Genomic DNA, 24,616 nt, shown 5'->3' on the forward strand with positions numbered 1-24,616 from the left:
CAAAGGGGGAAATCTAAAATAAGGTACATGCAGTAAGAAGCATTGCCCCTGTTTGTGAAAATACAAATTATATGTCTTTTTTGTAGTCCTTAAGAGCTGATGGGACATGGTCTTTAATGAATCCAGAATGTGTGCTCTCAAAGACTGATTTCCAGGAATCCTTGCATGTCATTACCCAGTGAAAGAAAGTGTGATGTTGCAGATCACCAAGGGTGGCATCACAGCTAGGTATTGAGTGGAAATACACGTGTCATACGCCATTTTTCACATGTGAGACCACTCACATTTTCACTCAACTGTTATCCCCAAGGCTACAGCTATTCTTCTAGATTAAGAAGTGGCCCCCATGAATACGGACAACGATCCCCAATTCAATGAGAACAAGAATGAATTCACCCCAGATAAATACCACGGAGGAAATATGCTGCAAAAGGCAGAGAACACAACCTCCCCATATGAATCAAAGTTCCCCGCGCATGATGCCAGAGGGGATGGCAGCTTTGGGGTGACATGTGGCACGCCTCTCCACCAAAAAGAAGGCATTGCTCCTGGCAGTTTTTTAAACTGAGGCATGTGACCTAAGTAGTGGCATTTCACAGCTGAGAAGCCAGCTTGTAATATGCCTCTTGCTTCACTGAGAGGCGGGCCACATGTCCATGTAGACTCCAACTCTAGCTGCAAAAGATTGCAATACATTCAGTTGCAACCTTCTTAGGACCAAATATTTATATTGCTATGGAAATATAAATGGACAGTATGATTAGTGACATTTTGCCAGAGAACAAAGAAGATGGCTTCTCTGCAAAGGTGTCACTATCTGCAACAAGGACTACAAGGAGGGGAAAAGGACAAGAAAATGGAGTGGGTGGGAAAAGTTAAAAATAAGTCCCTATTTATCAGTCTTTGGTAGAAATTTGCAAAAGAAGGTGTACTCTATTTTGACTAAATTAGCAGATGGACGACAAGTTCAAATTCTGACTTTCTCAGTACTTCAAGATCTGGGTCTACTTTTCCAATAAATTCTTTTACAACTCCCATTTAGGTAAGTGCTGCCCAGACAAATTAACCAGCTCACCATTCACTGTACATCTGTTAGCATTTTACTCAGTGCCCTTATTTACATGACTTCCTTCATGGGAAATTCCCTTTCCATCTAGCTCTTCCTTTGCAAGGATAGCTAGCACTAAGGCCAAGTTCTAATGCTACTTATTCCAAAATAACCAATGTTCCCACCTAGAAGTAATCTCCTCCTCTCTTGAACCTCCACGCCCTCTCCTCATCCACATGCATCCACACAATGAGGTGGCAAAAATTATTACTCTCTCCTTCTGGACTTTAAGCAATAGTAGGAACTACAGGGTATCCATAAAGTCTGGAAACATAGATAATATTTTACTGCATAACTGTATCATATATATATACATATGTGTGTGTGTATAGCTATAGATATCGGTATAATTTCTCATGGATATTTACCTATATTAGCACCCTTGAGGACACCTGCAGTCTGAATTCATTCTTAGTACTGAATTCCCAGTATACTGCCAGTTGATTAGTGGAATCTGTATTTGTCGAATAGATTAATTCAATGGTTGGTTTACAGACATGACGCTAATGTTTGCCCTTTATGCCCACATAGAAATATTAAGGGCGGAGGAAAATCAGAGAGTAGAAAGAGAATATGAAGAGATAAAGGCAAATGATCGGAGATGGTTTGGGGTTTATAGAGAGAAAAAGCTGAGCTAGAGTGAAAGGCTTCTTATAGTATTGAGCTGTGTGCAACCTTGGGTAAATCATCTAAGATCAAAATTTTTCTTTTCAAATAGGGACTTGGAGAAATATTTCCTTCAACACAAACTTCACCATTCTAAGTAAATGCTAAATAGAAGTGGCTGCTTATAACATTCTAGGAAAAGCACAGGTCAGGAAGCAGTTATTAACAATTAAAATGAGAAAATAATCTGTTAGAATGTAGGGTCAAAAATACTGCAACTAGGGGCGTCTGGGTGGCTCAGTGGGTTGAGCCTCTGCCTTTGGCTCAGGTCATGATCCCAGGGTCCTGGGATCAAGCCCTGCATCAGGCTCTCTACTCAGCAGGGTGTTCAGCCTGCTTCCCCCTCTCTCTCTGCCTGCCTTTCTGCCTACTTGTGATCTTTGTCTGTAAAGTAAATAAATAAAATATTTTTTAAAAAAAACTTTATAGTTTCAAAAGTATTCCACATCAGTTCACATGGGCCTCACAGGAGGCAGGGATAAGAGCATGACAGACTCTTTACAGATGAGAAGACAGACTTGAAGTGGTTTGTTGACTTGTCCATAGTCACATGGAGTAGCTAATGGAGAAAATGAGACCAAACTCAGCTCCTCCCACTCAGTAAAAACTTCCTGCTGCATGCTGGGCATTAAAGTCTAAGGAGACTATTGGTATGGGACATCAATATTCATTAAACGGGGTGCGGGGGGGGGGCGCCTAGTTGGTTCAGTCAGTTAAACGTCTGACTCTTAGTTTCAGCTCAGGTCATGATCTCAGGGTCACTTTGAGCAGAGTCTGATTCCCCTTCTCCCAGTGCCCCTCCCCCTGCCCCAACTTGTGCACTCTGTCTGTCTCTCTCTCTCTTAAATAATTCTTTTAAAAAGTATCCTTTAAAAAGAAAGAAGATGAAAAAAATATAATTTGTGAGTTCTAATTGACAGTAAACATAGTAATTTTTCCTCATTTATCAAAAAGGTAAAGGTGAAGAGGAATATTAAGAAGAGTTTACCCACAAAACATACAATTAATTGGATATTTTCTTTGCTTCATTCCAATATCATAAGAAAAAAGCAAATAAAAAATCATTTATAAAGAATTTAGTCAAAAAACAAATACTTCTGAGGTTGCTCGTTTTTGGAAGTTGAATAATTAGGCTACTCTCTTGTTTCATTTACATTTACAGTGCTGGCAATGAGAAGTGATGGGAAGCACCTCAAGCTCTTAAATCATCAAACCATTTTACTAAGGCATAAATAGACACTGGAACAAAAGCCCTCCTTACATAATTCAATTAAACTAATATTTATTGAATGTCTACTATGCACAAGGCATTGTTTTAATTGCTGGCGATACATCAGTGAACAAAACAAAACAAAGATTCCTATCATCCAAAAAATTTACTTTCCATCAGGGTAGATATGCTATTGGAGCAGAGTATTCTAGTAGCAGAAGGCACACATGTAACCAGAAATTTGATTAACTCCAATGCCACATTCATTAAGTATTCAGGGTAGCTAACTGGCTGGAGCATATTTTTAAAAACCATTAAATGTAAGAAATGAATACATAAATGTCTTTAGTTATCATTTGTAAATCCACACATTTTGAAAACCACATTTTGCTCCTTTCAAGAACATAGGACTTTGCCTTGAGACATGTATAAATGATTCTGAAGGAAATAATTAATAAATGCATGAGAAGGCATATACAGTGCACTAACATAAGCAAGACATATATCAGAAGGCGCTTCCTGTCCCGAGGTTCTACCCAAATTGTGGTCCACGAACCACATGAGAGTAGTAGAAATGCACTCTCAGGTCCATCCAGGACTACTGAATCAGAATCTACAGTTTAGTGAGTTCCCAGGTGATCTGTACGCACACTGAGGTTCGAAAAGCACTGCTCTAGTGTATTCCTCTGCACCCAGAAGAGCCCAGAAAGAATCTCCTGAAAGGGAGAATATAAGCACTTTAAAAAATAATCACTCACTCAGTATCTTTTCATTTAAAAAAAATATATTTCTTTTCAAGTAAAATTTTACTTTTAAAATGACAAACTAAGAATATTACATACTAGCCTTTCCTTTGGCACATATCAACAATGAAGAAAAGATGAAATCGGCCTTTTCATTGTTCCAATCTGGCATTTCTAGCCAAAAACAAAGGGTAGGTCATCCATCACTTGTATCAATCAATGCACAAGGCCTCCCTCTACTCTCTGTGATTTAACAAGTCTTTACTAATTGGAGTAAGAGACATAGGATGTTTTTCAGGTGTCTCATCCTCCATCAAGCTTACTTTCTCGAGCAATTATCCTCAGGAAGGCACATGATAAGAAAACCTGGAAAAGCTAGAAAGTGGGTAGAAAGCAAGCTCTCTCTCCATATGTCACTAAACAGTCACTTTACAGGTTTATTTTTCCGTAAGGATAAGAAGAGGGGAGAACAGGAAAGGAAGTGGTTAGAAATTTGCAAAGGCACAGCAGCCCTGCTGAGCACTGACCACGGAAAAAAGAATGCTTCACCCACACATACACCCCACCAAAGCAGGGCAAAATATCCCAGCACAGCCACATAGCAGACCCTAGAATCTACTAAAGAAGGAAAAGACAGCCATGGCAAAGCATCTGTGAGCCAAGGAAGGACTTTTTCACTAATCCAAAGGAGTCTGATTCTCTTCGGGTATACCATCAATGCTAAAGGATTCTTCTGTCACACTAAATACAAAACAAATTTTTCTTCCATCTTCATCTGTGCGCATAACATAAACTCTCCCTCGTCCACAGTTAAAAAGCTCCCAGCTTGTCATTACTCACTGCTTCATAACATACAGAAACTTCAGAAGGGATCTGTACCTACAGTGGGGTCACTTCCACTTACACATATATTAATATCCTTACTCTTAAAATGGAGTGGTGGCACTTCACAATTTTAAAAAGCATAAAATAATGCTATTGAAGTAAGGTAGAAGAAGCTAAAACCTACTCGTGTAACTGAGACATTTTCTTCATTGACTAACAAATTTAGCTTTGAGCTTCCTAACAGGCAAAGAGAAAAATGAAAAACACAATACCTTCAATATCAATTAAGCGAAACATGTCAGTTCTTCAAGAGAGATAAATGGTATTATGGTATTAAAATCTAAAAAGAATTGTTAACCATGGACTTTATACATGGGACATTAAACAACATACTAAGGAATATCTTCAACAAAAATATCTGAAAACTATAAGGAATTATTTACACTTCCAATATTTGTTCTAACCTTTAAGAAATGAAAAGGGAAGTATTAAAATGCAACGTAGGAAAAGCAATTCTTCAGAAAGAGTAAACAAAGTCAGGTATGTAGTCTTCTGGAAAGTTAACTTTAGGCAAAGTGGTTGATAATCTCTTAGATGATATTCTTAAATATCAGTTCCTTCATCTGGCTTCGTGACATGAGCTGGACAAAGGATAATTCTAGGCTATAACCTCTGGTGAACTCCTGGTATCCTGTGTAATTATCTACAGAAATATTCTAGTGTTTTGGACATTGGGCCAGCTGGAGGCTAAATTAATGAAATGCTATGAGACCTGGGACTCCTCACTTATTCCTGGGAACTGTACACTTCTGGAGAGAATATTAAAACAATATGAACTTATAATACTAGAAATACATGTTTTCCAATCTCAGTTGGGTCCTGTTTGTATTTGAACTGCTCCCTTACCTTCTCCTTCCCCCTCAATGAATAGTTGAGAAAACCAGAGCAACCAAACATTATTTCTTTTCTCCTCTTTCCCAGACTTAACTCTATCACCACCCAGAAGAAAACCTTTTCCTATTCAGTGTGACCCAGCCATGATTTCTTGTCTCCTCAGCAACTCTGCTTCTTCAATTATCCTTCAATTTCCTTTTCTATCATTCTCTTCCATCATCTCTTAAAACTACTTAAGTCTTTCTCATCCTGGGAAATATTTTTACTTAGAAGTGTATCTCTGTCTTCTCTCACGTTCCCTTCTCAGTCTCAAGGAACCATGCTATATACCTGCAGCCACCACTGCCTCCTGGCATCTGCCCTTCCAGTGGGTTTAGAAATGAAGAGATCCTTCAATGAGTCATGGGAATAAAAGGTACAGTGCAGAGAATAGAGTCAACAGTATTGTAGTACTATTGTGTGGTAACAGATGATAGTTCCACTTGTGGTGAGAATAGCATAACATATAGAGATGGTGAATTTCTATATGGTACACCCGAAACTAATATAACATTGTGTTTCAACTATACTCAAATAAATTAAAAGAAAAAGTAAGAGGTGAACCTGAAAAAACTTTTTGTCCCAGGAAATAAGGGAGTTTTCAGAGAATGATAGTACACATCAAAAGCCAGCTTGACAATTTAGTACTAAAAAAAAAAGACAATAAATAATAATAGATGAAAATGCACTGAATAAAACAGGAATACATAATTTCATACTCACATAAATAAATTAATGAATAAATCCAAAGTTTGATGGTTAAAAGGATACTTACAGAGTTTCAAAGCAACTTCCTGTGTTATATTCATTAATTACAAAGAAGAGAGGAGTAACTTCACAGCAGAGAAGCCTGAGAGATACACTACTAATCTAGTGATCAAAATTAACATCATCAGTAGTGGAACAAATTTATATCATATATCTTTTAGCAGTGCAGTGACAGGAATGCAGCATGACTTCTGGAATATCCCTAGCAAAGATGTGTAACTTAAACCTAATCATGAGGAAACATCAGTGAACCAAAATTGAGGGGCATTTTATAAAATAATTGGATTTGATGTCTGCAAAACTGTCAAGATCATGAAATCAAGGAAAGACTGAGAAACTACTCCAAATTGAAAGAGATTGAGAGACAAAACTAATTCTGTACCAGATCCTACTGCTACAAAAGACTTTATTGGGACACTAAGTAAAACTCAAATGGGGTCTGAGAGTTAAATGGTAGTAATGTGTCACTGATAATCTCCTGGTTCTAATGGTTGTATTTTGGTTAAGTACAAGAGTACCCCTTTTTGTAGAAAATACACATTTAAGTATTCAGAATTAAAAGAGAGACAGAGAGAGAGAGATTCTTGGGGAGGCAGAAGTTAGGAGGAAGTGGAGGCTAGTGGTACAGAGCACTGTTTCTATAACTCTCCCATCTCTCTGTGATATTTGTCAATGTTCTCTTCCTGAAAATCTCTCCTTCCTTGGCTGCCATGATGTCCAGTTCTTTCCTGGTTCTTCCTCTTTCTCTTTCTAGTTTTCTAGTTTCTCCATCCTTTTTCTGGATCCTCTTTCTCATTTTCGCCTTCCTAGTTCTGCCCTCAGCTTGTCCCTCTTTTGCCTCTATACCCTCTGCCTCGTAATCTTATCCACTCTTTTGGTTTTAACCACAGCTTTTGCTAACAAATCACAAGTCTACCTCCCTCTCCAGATCTTTGTCTATGGGATCTCTCAACTTTATGGTCCCATCGGTACCTCAAATTCAACTACTGTAAAATTCACGTTCCCCCAATCTGTATTTCCTCTTTTCTCTCTACTGAGTTGTACAAAATGGAAACCTGGGATTTATTATTGACTTCCCTTTCTCCTTGATCCTCATAGCCTATCAATCATTAAATCCAAATCTGTCTATTAATCTGCTGTCAAATCCCTTCTCCTTTCCATGCCCATTGACATTTCCTTTAGTAAAGCTCTTATCACCTTTTGAAAAAATTGATTAATTAAATTGGGTTTTTCTCCACCACTTTCCCAACTGTCAGTGGCCTACCAAATTGTGTCCCAATTTCTAATATGATTTGTTGTCTTAATCTGTCCTCTCCAAAATTTTCAGTGTACACTTTCCAAAATATAAATCTGATTGTGTTTCCTCTCTGTTTAAAATTCTTCACTGTTTCACCAAGTTTACAAAATAGAATCTAAATTTCTTGGCATGGCAATCCTGCTCCTTCATGACATAGGCCTTTCTTCCCTTTTCATCTTGATCTATCCCCAATCCTCTTCCCTGAACATATATTCTCAAATTAGTGATATGTTTAAGCTCCCTGAGCCTACTTTGTTGTCTATATCAATAGTTTTTTTTAAAAAAAGATTTTATTTGTTCATTTGACAGAGAAAGGCACAGAGAGAGAGGGAACACAAGCAGAGAGAGTAGAAGAGGGAGAAGCAGGCTTCCCGATGAGCAGAGAGCCTGATGCAGGGCTCAATCCCAGGACCCTGGGATCACGACTGAGCCGAATGCAGACACTTAACAACTGAGCCACCCAGGTGCACCAACATCAATACTTTTACTCATATTCACTCTCCCATATCTTCCTATTCCTCTAATAGAGGAATTTCAATGTTACCTTCTTTGAGAATCTTCTATGAGGTTACTCTCACTTCTTTCCCTCACCCAGAAAAAGGTAGTGACATTTTTCTCCGTTACTTCTCTATTCACATCTACTCCTATGGTTGCATTTATCAAACCAAATGGTAACCACCACATGATGAAATTCTTGATAGAGGAATTATAGTTTAACTCCAGCCATCAGTGACTACAACAGAGCGAGACCCAGAGAAAGTTCTCACTAAACATCTGTTTAATTATGACAGTCACCTGAACACATTTTTCTCTTTACCCGCAGAGTAATATCTGTCGACCAAAAAGTGAAAATAATACAGTATATTTTTTTACCCAGGAAAAAGGGATATTGTTTGTTTCCCTGTTTCAATATTCTCATACTACCTTTTAATTTTATTGTAAACAGTTTCTCCTCTTCAACATACTGTCAGCAATTTGTTTATTGATATTTTTGTTCAGCCCTTTATAACATATAAATTGTAAATGTGTCAGAGCATTGCAGAGAACAGAGGCAACTGTCTCCAAGGATTGAGCAATAGCTATAGAATAATCTATCAAACTGTAACAGAAAGCCCTCATCTATGGCCACATGCTATGGATATAATTGTTAAGAAAAAAGAACACAGGAAGCTGAATGTGCTTCTCAAAGTCAGCAAATCAGCAAGATATACCACTACTCTTTATTTGCACATCTTCACTCTAGAACACTATTATAATTACTTCACATTACTTTACATCACTTAAACTAAGGTTGGAATAACCTGACAGCAACAATAATATCTTACATTTATCTAGCTCTATCTCATCTGCACAATAAACTTAAGGGATTATTTTTGTACATTTTATCCTGACGGCATTTCTAAGCATGGTTAATTCCATGAACCCACTAGGCCCATCCTATTCCTAATCCCTGGAGTCCAGATCTAGGCAAACTTTCCAAATCTTCTCATCCTTATACACTATACATAACCCCTGACCACTTGCTATAGAGAGCCATCTGAGTAAGTGTGATCTCTCACTCTTGACCACAGCCCTCACAGGGATGGAATTCTTCCATTAAAAAGGGTGCTCCTTTCTTGTCTTTATTTTTCTGTATGAAAGGGGATGGAAAAAATGACAAGCCTCAACTAGAGTTTCATATGGAATGGACACTTAAGTTGGAAGTTCATTTTCTCTAAGAAAGGAGTTTTATTACTAGATGGTAACAAGCACAAATATGGAGGTAGAGTTTCATAGATCCAGGGAAGAAAGCAGATCAAGTAAGAAAATGGCTTTATCTAAGCTTTCCAGAGAAATGTGAAGAGCAGGTGAGTTGAGAGCAAGAGAAGCTGAAAAGAAGGGGCTTCTACTGTACAGAGGCATTCTGATGTTTAAGAGTTCAGAGATAGAAGAGTTCTTGGTGATGTCAAGTGTAGGTGGGTTGCTGAAGTGAAGGGAAAGGACACAGAGTTGATGTCACGGAAAAAAGAGGTAGGTATCAATGGGTCACACACACAATAATTAGAATAAGTTCTAATTATTAGAATTAATCATAAGTATGGAAAGAGTCAGTATTGAAAGGGGGACAATCAACAGTAAGAATGAGTTTTCAGGGGCACCTGGGTGGTTCAGTGGGTTAAAACCTCTGCCTTTGGCTCAGGTCATGATCCCAGGGTCCTAGGATTGAGCCCCATACCAGGCTCTCTACTCAGCGGGGAGCCTGCTTCCCCCCCTTTCTCTCTCTCTGCCTTCCTCTCTGTCTTCTTGTGATCTCTGTCTGTCAAATAAATAAATAAATAAAATCTACAAAAAAAAAAAATGAGTTTTCAGTGACAGAATAGTCTCCCAGAAGTTGCTAAATGATAGCACTCATGTTGGGAAGAATGTAGTTTGGCCAAATGATATAAACCTCACAGGAGAGAAGAATGCATGAAGATGGATCATGGGATTCAAAAACAATCGATCAATCAAACAATAGAGTCTTGTTTTAAAAAAGTATCTAATAGAGCAAGATGGCAGAACAGTAGGAGGCCGAGATACCATCAGGTCCCAGGAGTTCAGCTAGATAGTTATCAAACCATTCTGAACACCTACAAACTCAATAGGAGACAGAAGAGAAGAAGAGCATCAACTCTAGGAACAGAAAATCAACCACTTTCCAGAAGGTAGAACGTGCGGAAAAGTGAATCCAAAGTGACAGGAAGATAGATCTCAGGGGCAGGTGCCAGCTCCCAGCAAGTGAGAGAGCACTGGAGCACAAAATCAGAACATTTAGAAGTCTGCTCCACCAAGAAACATCATTCCTGAAGCTAAGTGAGTGGTGGAACCCTTGTGGGGACAATGTGGTCTCAGGACCCACAGGGATACAAAAAGACCAGGGATGTCTGCATGTGGGAGAGCTCCCAGGTATCGGAGCAGGGAAGCTGGCTATAGAAATGGAGCCAAGCAGTAGGCTCTCAGCTCAGGATTACCTTAAAATGTGATCCAAGGCACAGTTGGACCACTGCTGTTTGAGCACAGACACCAAAGTGGCAGATCCGGGGAGACCCCCCCTTCTTCCTCCTCCAGGAGGAGTGGCATGAGAGCATGCTGCAGGAGTCTGCTGGGTTTGGAGACTGCAAACGAGGCCCTGGGCCAGAGACAGAAATGTTCCATCACAAGCTAGGTGAGCTTGGAGTTCGGCCGGAGACTAGGGAAATGGAAGGGATAGACTGCATTTCTCTGATGGTACATTGAAGAGTGGGGCCCTGAGCTCTCAGCTCCCATGGTGCCAGAGATTGGGAGGCCACCATTTTCATTCCCACCCTCCAAAGCTGTATGGAAAGTGTTCAGGGAACAAAAGCTATGGAGAGCGAACCCAAGCAGGTTACTTAGCCTGGCCCCTGGGAAGGGCAATGCAATTCCACTTAAGGCAAAGAAATTTGAGAATCATTTCAATTGGCCCCTCCCCCAGAAGATCAGCAAGAACATCCAGCCAAGACCAAGCTCACCAATCAGTGAGAACTGCAGAACTCCAGAGCTAGGGGAAAGCAACACAGAGAATTCATGGCTTTTTCCCATAACCCTTTAGTCTTTCAAAGTTCAATTTTTTTATTTTTATTTTTTTCTTATTCTATTTTTTTATTTTTCCTCTTTCCTATTTTAACATTTTTAACTATTTTATCTTATCAGTACCTTTTTAAAAATATTTTTAAATTTTCATTGTTATATTTCATCCCTTCCTTGTATTTAACCTTATTTCTTGTATATATATAGTGGTTTTTTTCTTTAAAATTTTGGATACAATTTCTTCTAATATATCAAAATATACCCTAAATCTAGCACATAGCCTTGTTCTAGTCTCCAGCCTGATTATATTCTTTCCTCTTTTTTTCTTTTTTCAACCAACTTCTTATCTTATCAATTCCTTTTTTAGGATTTTTTTTTAATTTTCATCTTTACACTCATATTCCATCCTTTCATCGTGTTTACCTTATTTTTAAATATATATAAATTTTTCTTTAAAATTTTGGGAGGTAGTTTCTTCTAACAGATCAAAATACATCCAAAATCGAGTGTGTGGCTCTGTTCTATTTGCCAGTCCTATACACACACACACACATACACACATACATATACATACACAAACACACACACATACATATATATTTCTTCCCCCCACCTTTTTTTTCTCCCCCTGGGTTCTGGTTTCTTCTGATTTGGTTAGTATATGTTTTTCTGGGGTCTTCGCTACTCTCTTAGTATTTTCTTCTTTCATTCACCTATTCTTACCTGGATAAAATGACAAGGCAGAAAAAAATCACTGCAAAAAAAAGAACAGGAAGAAGTACAGATGCCTAGGGACCTAATCAATACGGACGTTAGTAATACGTCAGAACTAGAGTTCAGATTGATGATTCTCAAGTGCTAGCTGGGCTCAAAAAAGCACGGAAGATTTTAGAGAATCCCTTTCTGGAGTAAAAAAAAGAACTAAAACCTAACCAAGTTGAAATCAAAAAAGCTATTAATGAGGTACAATAAAAAATGGAGGCTCTTACTGCTAGGATAAATGAGGCAGAAGAGAGAATTAGTGATATAGAAGGCCAAAGGATAGAGAATAAAGAAGCTGAGTAAACGAGAGAGAGAGACAACTACTGGACCACAAGGGGAGAATTCAAGAGATAAGTGATACAATAAGACAAAACAATATTAGAACAATTGGGATCCCAGATGAAGAAAGAGAGAGAGGGACAGAAGGTATATTGGAGCAAATTATAGCAGAGAATGTTCCCAATTTGGTGAAGGGAACAAGCATCAAAATCCAGGAGGCACAGAGAACCCCTCTCAAAATCAATAAAAATAGGTCCACACCCCGTCATCTAATAGCAAAACTTACAAGTCTTACTGACAAAGAGAAAATCCTGAAAGCAGCTCAGACAAGAGGTCTGTAACATACAATGTTAGAAATATTAGAATGGCAACAGACCTAACCACAGAGACCTGGCAGGCCAGAAAGAACTATCATGATATATTCACAGCACTGAATGAGAAAAATATGCAGCCAAGAATACTTTGTCCAGCTAGTCTGTCATTGAAAATAGAAGGAGAGATAAAAAGCTTCCAGGACAAAAACAATTAAAAGAATTTGCCAACACCATACCAGCCCCACAGGAAATATTGAAAGGAATCCTCTAATCAAAGAGAAAGCCTAAAAGGAACAGACCAAAAAGGAAGAGACAATATAAAGTAACAGTAATCTTACAGGCAATACAATGGTACTAAATTCATATCTTTCAATAGTTACCCTGATTGTAAATGGGCTAAATGCCCCCAATCAAAAGACACAAGGTTTCAGAGTGGATAAAAAAACAGACCCATCAATATGCTGTCTACAAGAAACTCATTTTAGACCCAAAGACACTTCCAGATTTAAAATGAGGAGGTGGAAAACAATTTACCATGCTAATGGACATCAGAAGAAAGCTGGGGTGGCAATCCTTATATCAGATCAATTAGATTTTAAGCCAAAGACTATAATAAGAGATGAGGAAAGACACTATATCATACTTAAAGGGGGTCTGTCCAACAAGAAGATCTAACAATTTTAAATATCTATGTCTCTAACATGGGAACAGCCAACTATATAAATCAATTAATGACAAAAATCAAAGAAACACATTGAAAAAATACAGTAATAGTAGGGGACTTGAACACCCTCCTGACTGGAATGGACAGATCATCTAGGCAAAAGATGAACAAGGAAATAAAGGCTTTAAATGACACACTGGACCAGATGGATGTCACAGATATATTTAGAACATTCCATCCCAAAATAACAGAATAACATTCTTCTCCAGTGCACATGGAACATTCTCCAGAATAGATCATATTCTGGGTCACAAATCAGGTCTCAACCAGCACCAAGAGATTGGGATCATTCCCTACATATTTTCAGACCACAGCGCTCTGAAACTAGAACTCAATACAAAGAGGAAAGTTGGAAAGAACTCAAATACATGGAGGTTAAAGAGCGCCGTACTAAGGAATGAATGGGTCAACCAGGAAATTAAAGAAGAATCTTTTAAAATTCATGAAAATGAAAACAAAATCTTTGGGACACAGAAAAGGCAGTCCTGAGAGGAAAGTATATAGCAATACAAGCCTTTCTCAAGAAACAAGAAGTCTCAAGTATACAATCTAACCCTACACCTAAAGGAGCTAGAGAAAGAACAGCAAAGAGAGCCTAAACCCAGAAGAAGAGAAATGATAAAGATCAGAGCAGAAATCAATGAAATAGAAACCAAAAGAACAGTGGAACAAATCAATGAAACTAGGAGCTGCTTCCTTGAAAGAATTAATAAAATTTGTAAATCCCTGGCCAGACTTATGAAAAAGAAAGGTGAAAGGACCCACATTAATAAAATCATGAATGAAAGAGGAGAGATCACAACCAACACCAAAGAAGTACAAACAATTATAAGAACATATTATGAGCAACTATACACCAGCAAATTTGACAATATAGAAGAAATGGATGCATTCCTAGAGACATATAAACTACCACAACTGAACCAGGAAGAAATAGAAAACCTGAACAGACCCATGACCCGTAAGGACATTGAAGCAGCCACCAAAAATTTCCCAAAAAACAAGAGCTCAGGGCCAGATGGCTTCCCAGGGGAATTCTACCAAACATTTAAAAAGAATTAATACCTATTTTCCTGAAACTGTTCCAAAAAATAGAAATGGAAGGAAAACTTTCAAACTCATTTTATGAGGCCAGTATTACCTTGATCCCATAGCCAAACTATGGAAAGACCCCATCAAACAGGAGAATTATAGACTAATATCCTTGATGAACATGGTGCAAAAATTCTCACCAAAATACTAGCCAACAGGATCCAACAGTACATTAAAAGGATTATTCACCACGACCAAGTGGGATTTATTGCTGGGCTACGAGGTTGGTTCAACATCCACAAATGCATTAATAAAAGAAAGAACAAGAACCATATGATACTCTAACTAGATGCTGAAAAAAGCATTTGACAAAATACACATCCTTTCTTGATCAAAAGTCTTCACAGTGTAGGCATAGAGGCTCAATATCATCAAAGCCATCAATGAAAAACCCACATCAAATATCATTCTCAATGGGGAAAACCTGAAAGCTTTTCTGCTAAGATCAGGAACACGGTGGGGATGTCCACTATCACCACTGCTATTCAACATAGTACTAGAAGTCCTAGCCTCAGCAATCAGACAAAAAGAAAAAGAAATTAAAGGCATACAAATCAGCAAAGAAGAAGTCATACTATCACTCTTTGCAGATGATATGATACTTTATGTGGAAAACCCAAAAGACTCCATTCCAAATCTGCTAGAACTTGTACAGGAATTAAGTAAAGTGTCAGGATATAAATCAAGGCACAGAAATCAGTTGCATTTCTATACATCGACAGCGAGACAAAAGAAAGAGAAATTAAAGAGTCAATCCCATTTACAATTGCACCCAAAAGCATAAGATACCTAGGAATAAACCTAACCAAAGAGGCAAAGAATCTGTACTCAGAAAACTAAAGTACTCATGAAAGAAATTGAGGAAGACAAAGAGAAAGGGGAAAATGTTCCATGCTCATGGATTAGAAGAACAAATATTGTGAAAATGTGCATGCTACCTAAAGCAATCTACACATTTGACACAATCTCTATCAAAATACCATCTTATTTTTTTCAAAGAAATGGAATAAATAATCCTAAAATTTGTATGGAAACAGAAAAGACCCCAAATAGCAAAAGGAATGTTGAAAAAGAAAATCAAAGTTGGTGGCATCACAATTCCAGACTTCAAGCTCTATACAAAGCTTTAATCATCAAGACAGTATGGAACTGCCACAAAAACAGACACAGAGATCAATGGAACAGAATTGAGAGCCCAGAAATAGACCCTCAACTCTATGGTCAAGTAATCTTCAAAAAAGCAGGAAAGAATGTGCAATGGAATAAAGATAGTCTCTTCAAAAAATGGTGTTGGGAAAATTGGACAGCCACATGCAGAAGAATGAAACTGGACCACTTCCTTATACCACACACAAAAATAGACTCAAATGGATGAAAGACCTAAATGTGAGACAGGAATCCATCAAAATCCTTGAGGAGAACACAGACAGCAACCTTTTCAACCTCAGCTGCAGCAACTTCTTCTTAGAAACATCTCCAAAGGAAAGGGAAGCAAGGGCAAAAATTAACTATTGGGACTTCATCAAGAGCAAAAGCTTCTGCACAGCAAAGGAAACATTCAACAAAACCAAAAGACAACTGACAGAATGGGAGAAGATATTCACAAATGACATATCAGATAAAAGGCTACTAGTATCCAAAATCTACAAGGAACTTATCAAACTCAACACCCAAAGTACAAATAATCCAATCAAGAAGCCGGCAGAAGACATGAACAGACATTTCGGCAAAGAAGACATCCAAATGGCCAATAGACACATGAAAAAGTACTCAACATCAATTGGCATCAGGAATATGCAAATCAAAATCACACCAGTCAGAATGGCTAAAATTAAGAAGTCAGGGAACAACAGAAGTTAGAGAGGATGCGGAGAAAGGGGACCCTCCTACACTGTTGGTGGGAATGCAAATTGGTGCAGCCACTCCGGAAAACAGCATGGAGGTTCCTCAAAAAGTTGAAAACAGAGCTACCCTACAATCCAGCAATCACACTACTGTATATTTACCCTGAAGATACAAATGTAGTGATCCAAAGGGGTATGTGCACCCAAATGTTTATAGCAGCAAGGTCCACAATAGCCAAACGATGGAAAGAGTCTAGATGTCTGTCAACAGATGAATGGATAAAGAAGATGTAGGATACATATGCAATGGAATACTATGCAGCCATCAAAAGAAACAAAATCTTGCCATTTGCAACAATGTGGATGGAACTAGAGAGATTATGCTGAGCAAAATAAGTCAATCAGAGAAAGACCATTATCATATGATCACCCTAATATGAGGAATTTCAAAGGCAGGGCGGGGGGATCGTGGAGGGTAGGAAGGGAAAAAATGAAACAAGATAGGACCGGGAGGGAGACAAACCATAAAAGACTTTTAATCTCAGGAAACAAAGTGAGGGTTGCTGGAGAGTGGGGGCGTAGGTATAAGATAACTGGGTTATGGACATTGGGGAGGGTATGTGCTATGGTGAGTGCTATGAAATGTGTATGCCTGATGATTCACAGTCCTCTACCCCTGGAGCAAATAATACATTATATGTTAATTTAAAAAAATTTTTTAAGTAACACAAAGTTGAATTAGTTCTGGCTTTGTTTCTCACAAATATTACGGTCTTGGGTAAGTCATGTTATTTTCCAGGACCTTTGTTTTCTCAAGAAAGAAAGATGCTTAAAATCTATAGCACATGGTACACTTTTAACCGTGAATTTCATTTTGTCTTATCTTAGCAGGTTTTGAATCAAAAATGTATATCTGATTAACTGATTTTACATATTTGCTCAATATTCATCAGCTAAGAAGAGCTAATGTCTTAAGAATCTGTTTCTTTCATGGCATATTAACAAAAGCACTGCAAGTTAGTTGTATAGACCATCTACTTGTTCTCTGAAACAGTATTATGAGGTAAGTAATACAGCAGTGATTATCATTCCTATTTTACAAATAAAATGAAATGAACATAAATGACATAAAACATAAAATGAAATGTTTCCGATAGTCTTCTGTGCATTTATTTTTTTTTCCACATGATTAACTTTTTAAGCCCCTGAGTCTATAACTACCTACACATGTATGTCTCTTCTGACAAACTATGGGACCCTTGATAATAATAATAATAGGAATGGCAATAATAATAGTTATAATCCCTTCAATTTATGTATTCTTAGTACCAACACCAGTGTCTGACAAATAATAGACTCAATGTGTTTGCCAATGCATTAACTGTCATGTCTTCATTAGAATGCAAAAATAAGTTTACTTAGGAACCAAAGAATTTCTCCCCAAAATCATTTCGTACTCCACTTGCCAATTCAGGGTTTTATCAGAATCATTTAGATAATCACCTTGAATTTTCAATTTCTTATCCATGAAGTGACCAAAATAGATAATTCTAAAATTGATAAATGAGAATTTCTACCTAAACCAATAAATTCTCTTCATAAAAACATTAACACTATACTTGATACCATAATACCACAAGTCTAAGAAAGCAAAACTTCCCATGAGATTGAGGGATGTTAAAATTATAATTTTTCCTGTAAATTCAGATTTTTTTAAGTATTTTTATTAACATATAACGTATTATTTGCCCAGGGGTACAGGTCTGTGAATCATCAGGCTTACACACTTCACAGCACTCACCATATCATATACCATCCCCAATGTCCATAACCCAACCACCTTCTCCATAACTCCCTTCCCCCAGCGCCCCTCAGTTTGTTTTGTGAGATTAAGAGTCTCTTATGATTTGTCTCCCTCCCGATCCCATCTTGTTTCATTATTTTCTTCCCTACCCCAAACCCCCATTCTGCCTCATATCAGGGAGATCATGTGATAACTGTCTTTCCCCGATTGACTTATTTCACTCAGCATGATACCCTTTAGTTCCATTCACAATGTTGCAAATAGCAAGATTTCATTTCCTTTGATGTTTGCATAGTATTCCATTGTGTAAATTCAGATCTTAATTGTTATAAGGACATTCATAGAGAGCAGCTAGACATGAAAAATAAATAGAATAAATAAATAAATAAATAATGAATGAATGAATGAATGAATGAATAAAAAATAAATAAAATTTGAACACATAAATTACATAAATATTTCTATATTAAAACTTCAATGATAGCTCTTTGATGGATAAGACAACCATATCATTTTCATTTTATATCTCAGCCTGATTCTGGTTTTCAACCAAAGCTTCTCTGAAAATCTACTGAGATGTTGTTTCCAACCTAATATCAGAATGCATGACCTATGAGTTGTTTTTTCAGGGGTTGTATGTGCTTACTCAAGTATCCTATCCTGCACTGTGGTTTTTCAGCCCTCTCTGGTCTTACTATGGAGCATGTTGAAAATACAGCTTCTGACAAATTTTTTCATGATGATAACACTCTAGCCACTGCCTGGAAAGTTATTTAAAAATCCATAAAACGGTCACTATATATTAACACTGTAGAGCACTACAGAGAAAAATTTTACTGCCTGAAGAGGAATGGCAACTGCCAAGCCACATGATAGAAACATAAAATAGGGGTTGCCCTCACCTTCTACCCTCTGCAGCTCAGGTACTTGAAAAATTTGTTTCAAAGCTAATGAAGTCATAGGGTGATTGATGGCATGGCAGAAGAATCAAGAAGAGTTCAATTTTTCTCAAAATAATGAAGATGTCTTTCTTTTATCTTTGTATTTCACCTTAATCCTTTGCACATAGTAGCTGTTTACTAACTACTGATTAAAAAACTCACAAAATGGCCTAATGAGTCTAGTTAATAGAGGAAAAAAATAGCATATATAGAAACTCAAAAGTATGGCAATCTGGGGCCATTTTCAGTAGGAATAAGTGGCTTTATGTTTTTCAACAGGCTTCAAGATTACTACTGTATCTTAGCACATGTAACAATTGGTAATCATAATGACTACTTTGTATATTTAAGGAAAGTGTCTATTAAATCTAGCACACTTTAAAAAATATTAGAAAACTGTATAGTATAGTTTGCAAAGATCACCTTGTAAAATGTTTAAAATGTATAGTATAGGATACTAGACATATGGAGATGATCACTTCATAATGTATGAAAACATCAAATAACTATGTTGCATACCTGAAACTAACATAATATTTTATTTCAACTATAATTCAATTTTTAAAATGTAAAAAGTTGGAGTTTAAAGAAACCAACCTCAAGTACCCAGGTAAGTCAGCTGGAGAATCAAGGCTCTGGATGAACAAGGTTTTATTTGAATGTGAACTTTTTTTTTTTTTTTAAATAACAAATACAAACCTCATAACCATCCCTGGCTTTTCTTTTGCACACACACCCAAGTTTGCTAGTAATGTATGTGACCTTAGCCAAAGTGCACATTGAATTAAATATACTAAATCTTAGCCCATGCTGTTTAAACCTAAAGAATCATGGTTTTGCAACATGGTCACGTCATGCCTGTAAATTACATTAAAATTCTCCTGGTCCTCCAGAATTGCAAAACTAAAGATAGTTCAGACTCTTCTTTGTCCCTGACAAAGGATTACCTTTTATTGTTCCCAAATTTTTAACAGCCTAATACACAGAATTCCACAATATTCAGGGGTACCTGGGTGACTTGGTCCTTTGGCATCTGCCTTCGGCTTGGGTCATGGTCCCAGGGTCCTGGGATAGAGCCTGCATCAATCTCCTTTCTCTGTGGGGAGTCTGCTTCTCCCTCCCCACGCCCCATGCTTGTATTCCCTCTCTCACTGTCTCTTTCCTGTCAAATAAATAAATTAAATATTTACAAAAAAAAAAGAATTCTACAATAACTAACATTTTCATGGTTAGTTTACCCGTTTCCTTTAATAGATCTCCCCTATATATTTCAGTAAAATTCACTTAATATCTTTGAATCACATCAAACTCTACTTGGGCATATCTTTCTTGAAACCAAAACTCTTTGGCATATGCTTCAAGATTCTCCACTTTTTGTCCTTCATATCATAAAAGGTCACAGAGTCACAGAATATAAGAATCCACATTTGAGTTGCTATTTTTATTCTCAGTTCTTGGACCATACTCTCCACTCCAGTGAAGCTAACCCACCTACTTTACCCCTTATTCTTACTACTGCTTCTAACTTTTACAAATGTCATATTAAAAAAAAAAAAAACCCACATATTAATCAATATTATTTTCTCTGGATTTTTTCTAACTAATTAAACTTACCAATATATTCTTTCAATGTTCCCTAAACATATATAAATTCATGTTTCTAAATATCTATACTTATCTTTTATTTATTTTACATGTGTTCCAACTGTACCACCTTCATAGTGTAAAGTACTTAGTAACTGCGACCAAGTCTTCAAATCTGTAATATGCACTTTTTGGTATAGTAATTCTTCAATTAGAGTTGAATATATAATGGCTTTTCATTTAAAATTACTTATATTGGGTGGTGCCTGGATGGCTCAGTGGGCTAAAGCCTCTGCCTCTGCCTTTGGCTCAGGTCATAATCCCAGGGTCCTCAGATGGAGCTCCCCATCGGGCTCTCTGCTCTGGGGAGCCTGCTTCCTTTCCTCTCTCTCTGCTTGCCTCTCTGCCTACTTGTGATCTCTGTCAAATAATAAACAAAATCTTTGAAAAAAATTACTTATACTGATTTATTTATCTATAAACTGGTATAGTATATAGTGGAAAAACATACTGTCAAGAAAATTTATAAAGGCCAAGTGACCACCAGAGTTAGCCAGGAAGTAGTTTGCTGGTGATGGACAATATGACCCTTTCTTACTTAGTTTCAATTATATAATTGAATCTGGAGGACACAAACCTGGTCCTAAAGTGATGCAGAGATTAATTAAATAATCAAATCCCAGAACTTATTGACAAGGCAGATTTAAGCTAATAATTTAACATTTAAAAAAAAATTAAAATGTCCTACTCTCAGGGAAAAAAATATCAATATTAATGATTGTCCAAGCATCAAGAGAAAGCGATATGGCCCAGCAGCAGTAAATATGTTTTAAAAGACTTCTGGATAATAACTTTTCTAAGGTCTGCTTGAGTTATCTTTGATGATGAGGGAATTAAAAACTAGAATAAATAAGTAAGAGAACTGGTGTGGTATAACATAAAGAAGAGAGGATTTATTGATGACAAATATCACATGGAAGAGGAATTTAAATTGTTTTGGATGACTCCCAGTGGTTGATGGAGAATTAGTGGAAATTTCAGGGAATCAGGTCATTATATAGAAAGCTAATAGGTGAAATTTTGCTTCTCACTTTAAATCCTAAATTCTCCCACTCTGGTGAGAAATCCTAACCACAAATAAGAAACTCAGAGCATATAGAAACTAGTATTTGATAAAGATAGTGGTGTTTTAATCCTCTTTGACTGGTTGACCTAAATAACCTTTGAAGATACTTTCATTTCATATTTTGTGATAAGATAGAGCAATTGATTAAGGTAACTTATTGTGAAATAGGTTGGAATCAAGATAAGAAAGATCTAAAGAAAGTTGCTGGTGTATAGGTAGAAAATATGATATTTAGTAGAAATAAAATTCTTATATCTACCTTCATTAGCTAAAGTGATAGTTCACTGACTTTGAAGGGTTTTCCTCTGATGTCATTAGACTTTTAAAGTAAATTTTATATCAAAAAGACAAAGGCTTCTAAAAAGCAAAAGATGAGATTTTGAAAAGAATCCCCCAACAAGACCAATTTCATATAAAATGTAAGCAAGCATTAAAAAAAGGTGCACCACAATGAAAATGTAACTGCAAACAAAAAAAATAGTGAAGGGCACTCTATAGGACCATAATTAAGCCCTTTGTCATAACAATATTCATCTGACACTATAGGACAAAATACTGATAGAGAATGGCTTAAAACAAATGAAAATGTATCCAATAAAGAAAAACAATTTTTTGAAGCTACAAACTCAAGGAATATTCTTTATTGGACTTGTTCAATGTTTTTAATGTAGTCAACTAGAATTATTTTAAAGTACTGCTTTCTATAACTTTTTGAAATGATAAATTTGATTCTTGATGGGGAATCTGCATTTCATCACAAGGATGAAATACAGTGTCCCTGCCCAAGATAGTCTTCACAGAAGTAGGCTATTTTTGTATTTTATGCTTAGCATATTTAAAGACACATACTCCAGGTGAATAGCTTCCTCCAAAATGCACTCAATTTCTGTTTGTGAATAAGTCTCTATTGCTTCAGCGTCCATTCTTCAACAGATTCTACCTCAATATTCTCCTCAAGAACCAATCCTTGAAATTTCCTGGAGCGCCTACTGCAGGTAACTACATATACACCAATTCTGTTTTATGTCAGGTAAACTGACTGTTGTTATGGCCCAAAGGATAAGTGTGGCACAGATGATGTGGTAGAAGATTGAAAAGCTTGTAAAAGAATATAACAACTGAATTCTAGCTAGTTTAAACAAACAAACAAACAGAAAATATCTCCAAGCTTAACTTCAAAATAAAATAAAATAATAAAGAGAAATAAAAACAAATAATTCAAATAATAGGATGCCCCAACCATGATTGTAAAGTCCATCAAAATTAACCATGAAAATGAAGACATGTTAGCCTCATCACTTAGTACCTTTGATGGTAACTGTACTAGCCTAACTTCTAATTTAAAAAAATATATGATGATAAATTAACTAGAGAAGGCCAATTTCAAAAGGAGAGGTGAAGGTCACTGGAGTTTCCAGAATTTCTAAGTTCCAAATTGCTAATATCCAAACTGGCCTCCTTCCTGAGTAGTGCCCAGATGGCAGAGACAACACTGATATGTGGTCTTAGCTGCTTTTTGACAAGGAACTGTCACCAGTAGGTGACCCCATCAGTCTGAAGGCAGGAAAATTACTAAATGATGCACGTAAATGCCTGCAGGCCAGTACACCATGAGTCCCTGAGAAACAGGAGGGCAGAACCTCAGGAAAAATGAATTTTCAGCTGGAACTTAAGCAAAAGAGATTGTTATCTTTCTTTGCAGATAAAGGAAAATAAAATCAATTTAATTCCCACAGACATTATGTCTAATAAGAAAAGAAACAAATTCTCCTTTAGAAGATATAAGATTGTACAAAATAGGCAAGGTGAATGGCATAAACTCTTGGTAATAGATACAAAAGTTAGCTCTGATGCTGTTCTAGGAACACATTGTAGTCTGGGATCAACTACTATAATAGTATCGAGACATAATCTCTGCCACACACATCATTCAGAACATAGAAAGAAAACAGAGTAATCCGAACTAATATAAGGATGAAATTATAATACGAGCCCTTCCTGAACAAAATTGGCAAAATAGTCCAATTAATTTTCCAAAAACATAATTCTATTTGTCAGAAAGCAACCCACTATTAGCAATTATTTTTAGCAAAGTGATACAACTGGAAAACAAATTGAAGATTGTCTTTTCTCTATTCTTCTCTTCCCCAAAATTAAATGGTATTATATTAAAATATGGAAAAGAAAACTAGTGTATAAAAGTGATGAAGTACTACTGCTTGAAGAAGGAATTTATACTTCTTATCTCTATAAACCATGACCTAGCTCAACGGAGGGAGAATAATTTAATATTTAAGTAAGTCACATGTCATCTCTATTTTGCCATTTCCTTTAAGAGAGATCTAAAGCTGGTAATTAACACATCTTTAATTTGTGCTTTCAAGTTGTTCCTTCTAAACACTAGAGGAAACTATGTTAAACATTAAAATATAGGAAATTAACATTAGACATTAATGTGTGAGAGATTAACATTTGAAATTAAAATTATGTCTTGAAAACGGTGTATGAGATTTTGTTGAAAAAGAGGTATGCAATTCTCTATTAAAAATCAAGATTCAGAAAAGTGAGTCAGTTGTTAGAAGTCACAATATTGCAGCAGAAAGTTTTTTTCCCCAAAAGCATTCTCCAAAATTATAATGTATAACTCTACATTACTTTTGTTTTGTCTTGAAAACTCTGATCCCTTTATAAATTAAAGCACTGGTATTCATTAACAATCACCATATAACCAATTCAGTAAGAATCCTTCTTAATTTCTAAAATAAGGTTCACACCAGTAACTGAATATTGTAAAACTCTTAAAGGAATATGAAGTCATGCCTTTCTTTCCTGGTCTTCCTTTTAGTAATTTGATATGAAGAAATATGAATGCAGCAATATCCTCAAGATTCTCTTCCATATGCCAGCATATATACGTGAATTGTCCTAGGCATTAATGTTTAATCAGTGTCTTTATAAACATAGTCTGTGAGTTAAGAATAGAAGACTCCAACTCTCATTTTATCCCCAAATCTGTACAGGCTAAGAGG

The 24,616-nt window shown here is 36.6% G+C and overlaps 1 protein-coding gene across 4 annotated transcripts in view; it reads right to left on the reverse strand.

Moving 5' to 3' along the window:
* GRM1 (glutamate metabotropic receptor 1) overlaps positions 1 to 24,616 on the reverse strand; it is a 413,465-nt gene that overhangs the window by 386,941 nt on the left and 1,908 nt on the right. The window lies entirely within an intron of this gene.

This window comes from Mustela nivalis (genome assembly GCF_964662115.1).
Source record: "Mustela nivalis genome assembly, chromosome: 5".
Lineage (NCBI taxonomy): Eukaryota > Metazoa > Chordata > Mammalia > Carnivora > Mustelidae > Mustela > Mustela nivalis.